We start from the raw sequence: 14,244 nt of genomic DNA on the forward strand, positions 1-14,244 counted from the left end.
TATTGCTGATCATGACTGATAAGTTAAAGCTTCACGACCAGTAATAAACACCATTGTCGTTTCTTAACTAATAAGTTAGTGCTTTCTCAATGAGGTAATGCAAATAGGCATATATCATATGTCAAGTATCCAACATAATTATGATCATACACATTTACAGAGACTCAAGCTCTGATCAATTCCACTTTCAACATTCATGCCATGCCATAATCACATGTATCACATGCATCACACACTGGGTGAAGTTTTCTTACCTTTTTTCTAAGCACAAGTTACCAATATACGACCCTCAAGCACGATCATGTTTCCAAGCCCCTAGCGACAACCTAGTCACAACCATAATATAGAATCCCATAAAAAACGAGTAAATAAATACTTCCGGACCAAATCCTAGCCTCCGGGACATAAAATCCTACCAAACTAGGTAGTAGAATCGATCACGAGCCTTTAGAGTGTGACAGTCAGAATCCCGTGATCCGCAGGAGGAAAGACCGAGTAAAAAGCTGTCCAATCCCACATTGCCTGGGGAAGGTCGAGTGTGATGATTCTAAGACTGTGTAGGTATGGGACTACACAGTTGAAGATGGCTTAAATGGATTGATGGGTACTACCTATGCCAACAAGATGCATCTTCTTTTCGGTAGCCCATCACTTGAAAACTCCAAAGTTGAGCGTGCTTGACCTGGAGTAGTCTCATGATGGGTGACCTTCTGGGGCGTTTTCCCAGGAAGCGTGCGCGTGAGGACAAAGCATGTTGGAAAGACTCGTGTTGGTTTTTAGGGCTAGTCGTCATTCCAAGAAGCACCCATAATGACGTGGGGCGTTACAAATGGTATCAAAGACTTGACCAAGCCGGTCCAACAAGGAAGTTAGTCCCCTAAGGGAGGGTTATTGTGACAGTCAGAATCCCGTGATTCGCAGGGGGAAAGACCGAGTAAAAAGTTGTGCAATCCCACATCGCCTGGGGAAGGTCAAGTGTGACGATTCTAAGACTGTGTAGGTATGGGACTACATAGTTGAAGATGGCTTAAATGGATTGATGGGTACTACCTATGCCAACAAGATGCATCTTCTTTTCGGTAGCCCATCACTTGAGAACTCTGGAGTTAAGCGTGCTTGACCTGGAGTAGTCTCATGATGGGTGACCTCCTGGGAAGTTTTCCCATGAAGTGTGCGAGTGAGGACAAAGCATGCTGAAAAGACTCGTGTTGGTTTGTAGGGCTAGTCGCCATTCCAAGAAGCAGCCATAATGACGTGGGGCGTTACATAGAGTTAAGTTCCCACGACTAAAACCAAATCTGGCCAAAAATGCACAGGCAGGTCGCGACTAGGCCCCGAGGGTCGCGACTTGCCTCGCTGACAAAGAGCCCTCTGTCTAGGCTTCAGGGTGCGGGCCATGACTTGGCCCTCTCGAGTCGCCACGCTCCCCCCAAGCAGACTCCTTCTGTTCTGGGTTCACCTAGGTCGCGACTTGACCATGAACTCAGCCATTTCCTACGTTTTCTCCCATTTAAAATCCTCCAAAAACATATCCAAATCCCAAAAATAAAGTTATCAAACATCCTAATTCCCCAAAACCGTCAAAACCCAAATCTCAAACCACCCAAAAACTCATCAAAATATAAAATCCAATCAAAGCTTAAAAACTTAAAACTTGGATTACTTCTGATTGATTTGTTTCCTAACTAAACCCTCTGGCTAAAAAGCTTCTAATCTTCCCTAGAATCGATATGCCTCGATCTTTGCTTGAATTCAAGTCCTAAAACTCGAGTTTCCTTCGAAAATGTGAATGGTGTCAAAAAGGGAACGGGAGAGAGAGATAGAGAAAGAGAACGTTCTAAACATTCTTTTATATTTCTGACAAGTTACTTCGAGCTTAAGTAACCTCAAGCAAATTCTAATGCTCGGGGTCCCAAAAATGCCCCCGGGGTAAAATAGTCGAAATTCCCAGAATTCCCTCCTGATCTCACTAACTCTCAATATATCATCAAATATTTATTCTCATTAGCCAATATCCCTGTAATGTGTTAAGTACCCAATATACCCCTTGACTCACTCTGAGTCAAGTATGGGTCCCGTTATGACTTTCCCACTAACTTGCTCCCTAGGATCGTCTTATACAGAGTAACCCAAACTTAACCATATAATAATAAAGTATCACACACATACCACATATATTCCAAATATACCCATAACGGGCTAAATTATGAAAATTACCCAATTGAACAGAAATGGGCCCACATGCATATTTAATACACCTAAACATGCATATTAAGTCACATTATAATATTACTAACATAATCACATAATAATACACATAAATATCATATAGTCACATAATTCCATATTTTGTCATCCTAGCCCCCTGATCAAGGCCCTAAGCCTTATTAGGAAATTTGGGACGTTACAATGGAGCTAAAGGCCGAGGGCCTCGAGATATTCAGTGACTCGCAGTTGGTAGTCAACTAGGTGCTCGGAGAATACCAGGCCTAGGGGACAAAGATGGTCATTTATATGGCGAAAGCCCAATATATGTTGCACAGCTTCCAGAAATTTACCATACGACAAGTGCCACGAGAACAGAATTCTAATGTTGATGCCCTGTCTAAGCTTGCTACCACCAAGGACTACGAGTTAATCAACGCCGTTCCTATCGACTATTTGGCTGCTTCGAGCATCCCAGCCTCCGAGGAGGTAGAAGCAGTCCAACCCCAGGACGGCTTGATGGAGCCCATTGTGAAGTATCATCCAACTGGGGAGTTGCCGCAGGACAAGAAAGCAGCTCGAAAGTTGTTTTACCAAGCGCCTCGATATGTCCTCATAGAAAGTAAGATGTACAGACGAGGATATTCATTGCCCTTAATTCGATGTGTGTCCTAGCAAGAAGCCAGTCTTATACTTTGGGAAGTACATGAAGGCTTTTGCAGGAAACACGCTGGGGGGTAGGGCCTCGCCAAGAAAATATTGAGACAAGGATACTTCTGGCCCACCATGAATGGTGATGTGATGGATTATGTCAAGAAGTGTGACAAGTGCCAACGCTTCGCTAAAATACCCCAAGCTCTTCAAAATGAGCTCACTCGGATGATAAGTCTGTGGCCCTTTTTCCGTCTAGGGCTTTGACCTTATTGGGTCCTTACCCACATGGAAAGAAATAATGAAATATGCAATTTTGGTAGCCGAATACTTCACGAAGTGGGTCCAGGCCAAACCCATTGCTACCATCACCTCCAAGAAAGTGTTGGACTTTGTCATCAAGAATATCATTTGCCGCTAAAGGCTCCCAAGGAAGATAGTCTTCGACAACAACCTACAATTTGACAATGAGTTGTTCATGGACTTCTGTTGCAGGCATGGGGTGGTGAAGAGCTTTTCCTCCATAGCTCACCCATAGACAAAGGGGCAGGTGGAAGGATTCAACAAGACGCTTAAAGCCACCTTGAAGAAATGCTGGAGCAGGCAAAAAAAGTTTGGTCGAAGGAGCTACCTAAGGCAATGTGGAGTTACCGCACCACTTCCAGGACCTCCACCGACCACTCGCTATTCTCCATGGCCTAAGGGTATGAAGCCAGGCTCCCTGTTGAGGCAGCAATCTCCACTCACCGAAGAGATACGTATGATCCGACCCACAAATTACACTTTACTTCGAGAGACTCTAGACCTCGTGGAGGAACTCCGCAAAGCTTCTCAGCTTTGAGTAGCTTTCTACCAACAGAAAGTAGCCAAATATTTTAACTCAAAAGTGAAGGATAGAAAATTTGGGGTCAGAGATTTGGTGTTGCGAAGAGTTTTCTTAGCTACCCGAGATCCTGGTGCTGGAGTGATGGGCCCTAACTTGGAAGGTCTATACCAAGTCGAGAACGTTGTATGTCCAGGGACTTACTAGCCCAGCCGACTGTGTGGAGAGTTGGTACCCCACACTTAGAATGTTGAGCATCTCTGTCGATACTACAGAGATGTGAGCATTGTATTTTTGTTAAATTATGTAATCATTTTGTAGCCTTCGGGTACAAGTAATGGAAACCGTGCAGACAAAACACTGTAGAGAATTTAAAGAATCTGCTTATATTTTAATTTCCTTTTTTATTCTATTTGTACTACTCGTAAAGCACCCGCTCTCTGGCTTGGACAAGTGAACGTAGACTAGTCTCTGATCACTTGGGCGCGTGGGGTTAGGGCAGTCCCACAGAGTATAGTGTCTCACGGAGGATTACCTAGGAAACTAAGCTTGTCATGGGCGAAGTAATCCTCGTGTCAATAACCCAGAGAATAGAAAATCTAGGGAACCAAGCGAAGTCTGGGGAAGTCCACGACTAAAAAATCCTAGTAGCGCGAGAGCAATACTTGGGTTACCTCCCGAGGAGCTGTGACCAAGTTCCTAAATCTTGAGATGCAAATGAAACACGAGTCATCTATACTCAGGCTCAATGACCCAGGAAACTAAGCTTGTCATGAGCGAAGTAGGCCTAGTGTCACGGGACTTCGAAGACTAGAAAATCCTAGTAGCACGAGAGCAAACTTAGGTTACCTCCCGAGGAGCTGTGACCAAGTTTCTAGATCTCGAGATGCAAATGGAAGCCCAAGTCATATGCACTCAAGTCTAAAGCCTCAAGTTTCCAAAACTCGAGCATCGTAAGATTAATCCAAGCACTGGGAGTCAATTACCTGGGAATCTAAGCTAGTTGACGAGTGAAGTAACATAAGTGTCATGGGACCCCTAAGCTAAGACCTGGAAAAATTCCCAGCGTCGGAAAAATAAAAGTAACGCCAGGATAGACCTAAGGTATTCTCCCAAGGATCGTGCGCACTCGAGGAACAAAAACTAGGTTCCAATTCTCAAGATGTGAATGGAATTCCGAGTCATTTATACTCGGGCACAACCCCGGTGATGAGAAATCCAAGTAACACGAGTGCTGGCTCGAGGTGTGAACAGAAATCTAACATCGTGAGGCCTAGCCTAAGGATGTAAAACTCGGTTGCATGCTCCGGGGACTTAAAGCCCACAGATAATGAGTTCACAACTTCCTCATGGAAAATTTCTGAGTAACTATACTCGGGGGGCAGGGCGGAAATCCCAAAATTTCATCACAAGGATAGTTCACTCCAGGGCATGATTATCTCAGTACATTTGACCTCCCAGAGCCTAAGTGATTGGCACTCAAGGATACCAGACAGTGTTAAAGTTACTGCCAAGGACAACGAGCCTAGGAAGCAACACTGAATGTCTAAAGTGTCAGTACTCAAAGAAACCTCAAAACCCTATAGTACAATGGACCTCCTATAGCCCGAGTTGTAGAGACTCAAGAACATAGGAGTATCATGTGCACCACTCGACAAGGCATTAAAGTTAATCCTGAGGACTGCATACCTGGGGAGCAACACTAAATGCCTGAGGCATCCAAACATTAATATGAAGATCTTTAGGAGTACAATGGATGGCTTAGGGCCTGAGTTTTTGGGACTTGGAGACATAGGATTGCATTAAGTGATCCTACTTGACTTCGTGCTGAAAGTTAATCCTGAGGACTATGAGCCCGGGGAACAATACTAAGTGCCTAAAACTATCTAGATACTAAGAGAAGTAAATAGAGACTTGAGTCACCAAGATTTGAGTGTAAGGCCTAAGTCTCTAAGACTCAAGGCCCACAAAATGTGGACGTGTTAAGGTTTAAGACTCTAGTGACATTATGATAACGTTGAGCACGTGAAAACCCAGCCAAATTAATCAGACCAAATTGCATAATTATTAAGTGTTAGCATGTTAATAAAAAAAATGCAATAATGGCAAGGAAAGTAGTGCAAGCTACATAGAGGTTAAAAGGTATTTACAATTGGGCTCGGGGGCTTGAGCATTTAATTGTTTATACCCCAATAGAAAAAGGGTACGCAGGCCTACTAGATCAAATAAAGAAAAGAAAAAAGTCAAGTCACTTCGAGCCCTCGCCTGGAGGAAATTTCGCCACCATCTCAATGACAGGAACCACCTCGAGAGCGAGGCTAGCCGTCGTAGCTTTCTTTTCCTAAGCTGTCTTCGCCTCCTCGTCCCAAAGACGCTCCTCGAGCATCAACCACATGTTGGGCTCCTCTGCTCTGAGTCGGAGCCTCTCATTCTCCGAAGCGAGGGTCTCAGCGTGAGAGGCGGCGTACACAGCCTTTTCTTTGGTCTTAGCAGCCTCCTCCTAGACTCTGGTGAGCTCAGTGGCGCAAGCTGAGGACTCCTCATAGCACAGGCAATGTTTCTCTTGAACAGATGTGAGCTCCACCAAAAGCTTATTTTTTTGCCTCCTCCACGGATCGGGTTTGACCCGCGACATCTTCCAACAGCTTCACGGAGGTGTCCTTGAGGGACGAAAACTCGACTGCTCTGTGGCTAGCCGATTATCCAACTCTAATGCATGAGCCTTGAGATCCTTAAAGTTCTTTTGGAGCAGCGAGTGCTTTACAAATGGAACCACAACCTCCTTCGACTATTCCATCTACTCCCGAAACTCTTTTAGCTCGAAGGACCTCATGGTCACGATGTCTCTGAGTCGTTGGTTGAAGGTTGCATTCTGCACTAAAAAAATATTTGTTAGCTCAATGAAGAACTGAAACAACAATAAAGGAGTTAGGGATTTTTTGGTCATACCTTCAAGGAGATGTGGTGACTGGAAGCTATCAGTGAGATCTCACTGTCGCTGCCACAACGAGCGAAGCTGCGAAAGGGCATGTCGCATAGGTACCCCGTCAATCCCAGGAGTAGCTTCGTGGCAAGTGGGGTTGTGCTTTCTCCGAATCTCCCCATGACTAGAGGCTCTAGCTCCTCGCGGCTAGGAGGGGCAACTGAACCTTGCAGTCTGTCTTCCTATAGGTACTCCATGAGGACTTTGAAATCCCTGTTGCCCCCGTCGATATGGGCGTTGAAGTACTCAACCACCTGTTTGTGCTTTCTAGATCTTCTCCCTCAAAATGTTTCAAGGAAGACCACTAGATGGGGTGTCCCAACCGAAGGATGGTCAGACACCTTAGAAGGGATTTCTTTTCCCTTCCGAGAGGGCCCATCTTCTCGAGGAGGGGAGACCTCGAGGAAAATGAACTCTTCGGTAACCATAGGGCTTGGGAGTGGCCAATGGAGCAGCCTCTGAGACAACAGGAACTTTCGAAGGTGGAGGATAGACCACTAGTGCCAAAGGCATAGACGTCGAGTGCAAGGGCTCCGAGGTCAGCGCCTACAAGGTATCTATTTGAGAGGGCCTCGTCACCCTCTGGCGCTTCTACCTGACTAAGTTGGACAGGCCTACGTTTTCTACACAAAGAAATAGTAAAGTTAGTCTTCAAAGGAAAAGCAAGTAAATTACCAAGAAAAGAAAACATGCATGGAAGGCATAAAAGAAATCTCCTCAGGAGCCTCACCATGATAAGGCTCCTCTGGATGGAGAACAGAATGGGCAAACTCATGGATAAGTCATCCCATCTCACGTGTCGTGTTGGTGTTGTATTGACAAAACCATATTGTGTGCATGGACGTCTCCTCGTCCAAAGGCACAAACCCTTGGGGGTGTTTCCTCCTCTTCAGATGGCGGAGAAAAGCGTATATAAGGTCTTGGTAGTCCTGGTACTCCTCGTCTGTCCAAGGATGCTCCAAAACATGCCCACACTCAATGAGTGATGGCGAGAATAAGGAGTGGTCGAGACTAATTCCCTCCCCCACATGACGGGCGTAATAAACAGCTATTGGGGATTTACCTTAAGGCACGGAGGATGATTCGATCCCGGCCTCGAGCTTAGCTTCAAGCTCCTCATCTTTATTCGCCTCTACGGTGGCTTGGATCGTGAGTACTGTCTCTGTATGTTCTTCGCGGAGACGTTGCTCATACTCGAATTGAGCCTTCGCCGCAATGTACTACATGTGGAGCCTCACCTCGCCTCATGAAGTGACTTCTTTGAGTCACAAAAGTCGGTGAGGATTACGAGGCTTATCCTTTTATTCTCTCGAAGGAGGTCATACTGTCGAAGATGGGCCCCAATGACGAGGAAGTCGAGACTCGTCTCTTCATCGGGTAGCGCATTCATTTTCTTGAACCTTTCGTTCTAGGCATCGACGAAATGTGTACAACGAAATGGACCTAAGGAAACAGTCGAGATTAGAAAGCACCTACAGGCAGAGGACTAATAAATTGAATAACTTGAGAAGTAACACTTACCAACCCTGGCAAAGTCCAAGAGGACTGTCGGGTTGGTCCACATGGGGAAGCCACTTGCCCAAAAGAAATGATCCTTGTAGTCCACCACATGGTTTTCGTTGTCACTCGGGGCCTTATACTTCATCCCTGAGTACGTATGCTTCATCAGAGTATAGTACCCATCCCGATCATCCTTCCTTGGGTAGGGTCGGAAGCTGTAGATGTACAATATCTCAACTGGGGATGGAGTGGGCCAGTTTTGCCTCTTGTACAAAACGTACAACCCAGCCAACACCCGATATCCATTCGGGGATAGTTGGAATGGAGCAATGCCGACGAACTTTAAAAAGTCGACATAATACTGGTGAAATGGCAAAGCAGCACCAGTTTGAAGATGAGACACGCTTCAGGCCTCGAGGCCTGAAAATGGCAGCCTATCTAATAAAAGTAAAAGAAGAATTAATGAAGTTTGAATTCTACACGATAGAATAGGTCCCCTACAAACAAAACATTAACGTCGATACTTTAACTGGTCTTGCCACAACTAAGGAGCAGACACATTCAACGTAGTTCCTATGGAATTTCTTGAAAAGCCAAGCATCAAAAAAGAAGAATCGTAAGATATTGAAATGATACACGCAGAGCCGACCTAGGTGACTCCAATCATTGAATACCTCAGCTTGAGAAATATTCCTGAAAGTCGAAAAGATGCTTAAAAAGTGTTGTATTAGGTCCCAATATATATTATGGTCGATGGAGTATTGTATAGAATGGGCCATTTTATGCCATTACTCTGATGTATCTCCATCACTGAATCTCATTCCGTGTTAAAAGAGGTTAACGAAGGATTTTACGGAGATCATATAGGGGAAAAATCTGCCCATGAAAATTCTTTGGCATGGATATTTTTGGCTGACCATGAGCAAAGATTCAAGCTCGTATGTCTAGAGATACAATAAATTCCAGAGTTTCTCGAACATAGTCTGGACTACACTCTTTGAGATAACCACGCTCTCGTCCCCTAGATTTTCTCCATATAGGGAATAGATCGATCTGATTGAGTCATTGCCAACAGGAAAATGTGGAGTATGTTATGTTATGGTTATGGTGGATTACTTCACCAAGTGGGCAGAAGCAAAGTCATTGGCAACCATCACGTCAAAAAGAGTAATGGATTTTGTAGTCAAAATTATAATCTATTGATATGGTTTACTAAAGAAAATCAAATCTGATAATAGAACTTATTTTGACAGCGACCTATTTGAGAAACACTGTGTTCTTAAGAGCTTTTCTTCAATGGCATATCCTTAATCTAACGGTCAAGTTGAAGCATGCAACAAGATGTTGATGTCCTCACTGGAAGAAGATAAAGGACTGTGGCCCGATCAACTCCCTCAAGTATTATGGGCTTATAGAGCATCCCATCATATCTCCATAGGATAGACTTCGTTCTCACTTGCTTATGGAAGTGAGGTAATGCTTCCAGTCGAAGTTTGTGTAGCTTCTCATAAACAATGAATCTACGATCAGGAGAGGAACCACAAGAACTTAAAAGCTTCTCTCGACCTGATAGAAGAGAAAAGAGAATCTACTCAACTTCATTTGGCATCCTATCAGCAAAGAGTAACTCAATATTATAATTCAAAGGTGAAAAAGCGAAAACATAAATTAGGAGACCGAGTTCTAAGAAAGGTTTTCCTCATGAACAAGAAGCCTAAAAATGGAACACCTAGACCGAATCGGGAAGGAACTTATCCTTAGAGAAAGCACCTTCAAATTATCTTGTCTAAATACAGACAAAGTCCCTCGAGCTTGGAATGCATTCCACCTCAGGAAATATTATCAGTAATTAATGAAGTCAATTAACAACTTTCTCTTTTATTTAAAGAAATAAGGCTTAGAACTATAAAATCCATTTTATTTTTATGCATACTAAATAAAATAATTTACGGTTGTAGTGTCGTTTAAGCACAGTACCATTTCACTTTCATTCTTTTTGCATTTGTTTATCGAATTTTTCGGAAACTAAAATAATAGAAGATTAGAGAGCTTAGAAGAAAGGGTTTGAAGAATAAAGATAAGATTTTTACGTGGTTGGGGCGTTAATGAGACTTAGTCCACGAGACAGTAGTATTAGAGCTTAGAGATCCTTCGGCAATGGAGTCCTTCTACAAGTTTTAGCAGAGTAACTGTATATAAGAGAAATCTCAGATCCCCTCCTCGGTGCACCACTATTCGTATTTATAGGCATATGAGTGCACTAGGCTTGGGCTGGGCTGACCCGGGCCCAATAAAGGCGTTAATACCATTAGCCTCTCTGATGGGAGCCCAATACAAAAGATTTAAAATATGAAATGTACATTAATCAAAGCCCATTGGGCCAATCCAAATAATATCTTATTCTAAGACATGCGACAAACTGGAGTTTCAGTCTGGGCACTCTGGGCCACGAGGAAGATTTAGGAGACAAGATTGGTCAGAGCAGTGACGACGCAGTTCTGAACCAACAGCGTACAATCCCGAGGTAGCCTCTTCTGCAGGTTAAGCGTCGGGACAACCCCCACGCTTCATGGGACGGTGGCAGTGTCCCGGATACTTTATCCCGCCAAACTTGGGCAAACCATCCCGGTCCATTTACCAGGGTCCCCCTTCCAATTACCAGGGTCCCGTTTCATTTACCAAGATCCGGGATCTTCCACAGAGATCCCAGCCCCATCTTGGATTTGATAGTCGCGACCTCCTTTATCGTACCTTGGGGGGAGCCTCGGGATGCAGTCCCGGGGCTATACAACCTACCCTGACAATAGTCCCAGCTTACCCTCTCGGTAGCCTTTCGAGCCTTGCCGAGACGTGGGGTGCCAACACCCGTTTTCCCTTGGCCTAATGGGACTGGACTGGGCCTTAACTCCCAGCAAAGCGGCCCATGGGCCTTCAGCATGGGTCCATGGATGGGGGAGGAAGTGGGGATAACAGCATTGTTCTAACCCATTAAAGCGACCTACAATCTACCTAAATTTTGTTCGCATGGGGGGCAGTACGTATATTCATTATGCTAAGTACAAGAAAAAAAAATTCATACTAGTATAAAAGTGAAGCTTGGAAGAGAATAACCGAGCTAATATTATAGCATGGGAAACTAGTGTAATTTCAAAATCCAAATAGAACTTATAAAATATCTATATAAACATACATGCATGGGCAAAAGTCTTGAGAAAGAAAAACTTACTTAAATAAAGTATGGCACGGGATTCAAGGAAGATGATGGATTCTGGTGGAAGTTTGCACAAACAGCTACGATGGAGATGGCTGAGAAATATCTTAGAGGGATATCGTCAGAATAATCGTGAGTTGCAGAGAGTTTCTGTTTTTGAAAAAAGAAAAAGACGATTCAAATAAAGAATAGAAATAAAGGATTTTTTATACACATCTTTTATAAAAACACGTGATAGTGGAAGAGACCTTGTAGGGATGTCTACCGGGTGTTAGTATTTTGTGATGGGGTTGAGAAATTAAAAATAGCTTTTAAAATAATATATTTCTTTTTATATCATGTTAAAAGTCTGGGGGCATTGTTACACTCAAAGTTGAAGCTTAAAGACAAGCTCAAAGCCACTCATTGAAGAATATTAATTATCAAGCTACATAATATTACTAAAAATATTATTATTTAGTTACAACTTTTCCGTCACAATATAAATATTTGTAACTAAAGGTCACTTTTAGTCACAACAAAATATTGCTTGTGACTAAAAGTAACAAACATTCATAAGTTATCGTTAATGTAATTTTAGTCATAACTTATTACATATAGTAATAAAATTTGTTGTGACTGAAATACATTTAGTCACGTTTTGAGACTAATATTTTTTGTCACAAATATTTTAGTGATGACATATATAATCACAATGATGTTTCTCTAGTCACATTTTGTTGGAATGAAAATATGATTTTTTTTTTTTAATGATCTTGGAAAGAGTAAAAAATCTCCATAAACTACCAGATATTTCCAAAGGCAAAAAAATTGGTAAAATATATCCGTAAAAAGTGAGACATTTCTTAAAGAAATAGGGAGCATTGGCTTCTGATTAAATCTGATAAACATCCCTTGAGATAGTGACTGCAATACATGTACACTATTAACAATTGAAGTCGAATCACTATAAATATTTCGTGTAATTACATTATAAATTTTTAACCTTTGGGTTGTCATCCTTATACTTGATGCAAGTAAATACACATAAATTTATCTGTTTGGTCTAACTTTTAATATATTGCTTTGATTTCAGATATCAATGGCATAATAATGATTCGTACGTAGGAGGGAGAGAAGCAGATTTGAGTCTCTACGTACGTTTAAGATCTTTTAAAGACCGATGATCGATTTTCAGACAATGAATTATTTTTCAATTTCGATTGAAAAAATTGAATGTTTTCTTATTATCATCAAGACTATTTTATGTCATCGGATTTGGTTGAACTGTTTTTGTTGGGTCGAGATATAATATAACTTCTGGTTGTGTTGATGTGTGCTTTATTATTCTATCTTGAAAATTTTCTGAATTCTCTCTATTTTATATTAATATACAATATTAGGCTAAAAATAATAGTCGAAAAACATATCCCAATAATATCATCATTGTTCATTGGTGAAAATAATTTTGAAAATATTATTCTGTCAAAATAAACCACCCCATAAATTTGTGTAAATTTAGAAAGTGTCAAGAAACTATTTTACAAATACTTTATTAATAAATTCTTTTGCAAAATATTTTTAAAAAAAAAGAAGCTAATTTTCCAAACATTTTTTATTATCCATATTCTAACACACACACACATATATATAACTAAATAAATAGTGAATATATATTTTATTAATTAAAGGAGGACGTACAAGATTATAATATGGATCGGAGTGAAAATTAAATAAATAAATAAAGCAATATTTGTATATTTAACATAACTTTTATTGCTATATATATGCTTCCTATAATAATTAATTTAATTTTTATACATGTATACAGATGTTTATGCCATAGATTTTATATATATGAATACACACCGACATAGATTTTAATTTGCATTATTTTCCAACCTGAAATAAAAACTCAATAGAAAATATTGCAATTTTGAAAGAAAAAAAATCATTTTCAACTACAGTAGTAGCCAAGGTTGTGTAGAACAGTTACCTCTGATTAACAAGAAGACACCGATGGTTTGAGGATCTGGGATCATCACTACAACAAATAAGATTATCCATGACATTAAAATTATGTTGTTAAAATCTTTTAATAACACTTTTCATAATGTCATTGATAACCTTTTTGCCTCGATGAAACGCAGAAAACACTTGTAATAAAAATGAAACTTGCATCTTCTTAATATCTTGATTTGCCACTCTTATATATACATATATATATATATGTATATTTAAATAAAAATGAAAAGAACAAACAAACTAATAAAACAAAGTAATGTCTAAACTATTTGAAGAAATTAGACTGACAAATTTTTATACGTAATGAAGGACACGATTACACATATGATCTAGTCACATGGCAGCATGTGCGTCTGCAAGTTTTTATTTATAGGCTGAAAATATTGACTGTGATGTGTTTGGTATGGAGTGGATGGAAAGGGCTGGTGATGATGATGAGAAAAATTAAGTAAAACAACTTTAGTAATCACCAAATGAAGTGAGCCACCGCAGTGGACAGTGATGTCATTTACTCCACAGGAATGAATTAAAGAGAATTAGTGAGCCACCGGCCGGAGTCAATGGAGATTTTTTAGGCAACGATGGCGATGAAAGCCGAGATGGTAGAGAGATGAGCCTGGTTTTATGGCGGCTGTAAAGATGGAGAACGAGAAGAAGTAGTGAGACTGAGAATAGGAGTTGAGGCTGAGACTGAGGCTGAGGCTAATAAAGCCATTTTTGCCATCTGGGCTTTGTTTGTTTGGATATGAATTTGAGTGGTTGTGAGAAAAGGTGAAGAAGAAGACGACGACGACTTTAAGTTCAAAAATGGTGAATGGTTATTATAATTTTAGTTGTGGTCCAGTATGGAACAGTGATTTAATCAGT

The sequence above is a fragment of the Humulus lupulus genome, chromosome 3 (assembly GCF_963169125.1).
Source record: "Humulus lupulus chromosome 3, drHumLupu1.1, whole genome shotgun sequence".
Classification (NCBI taxonomy): Eukaryota; Viridiplantae; Streptophyta; class Magnoliopsida; order Rosales; family Cannabaceae; genus Humulus; species Humulus lupulus.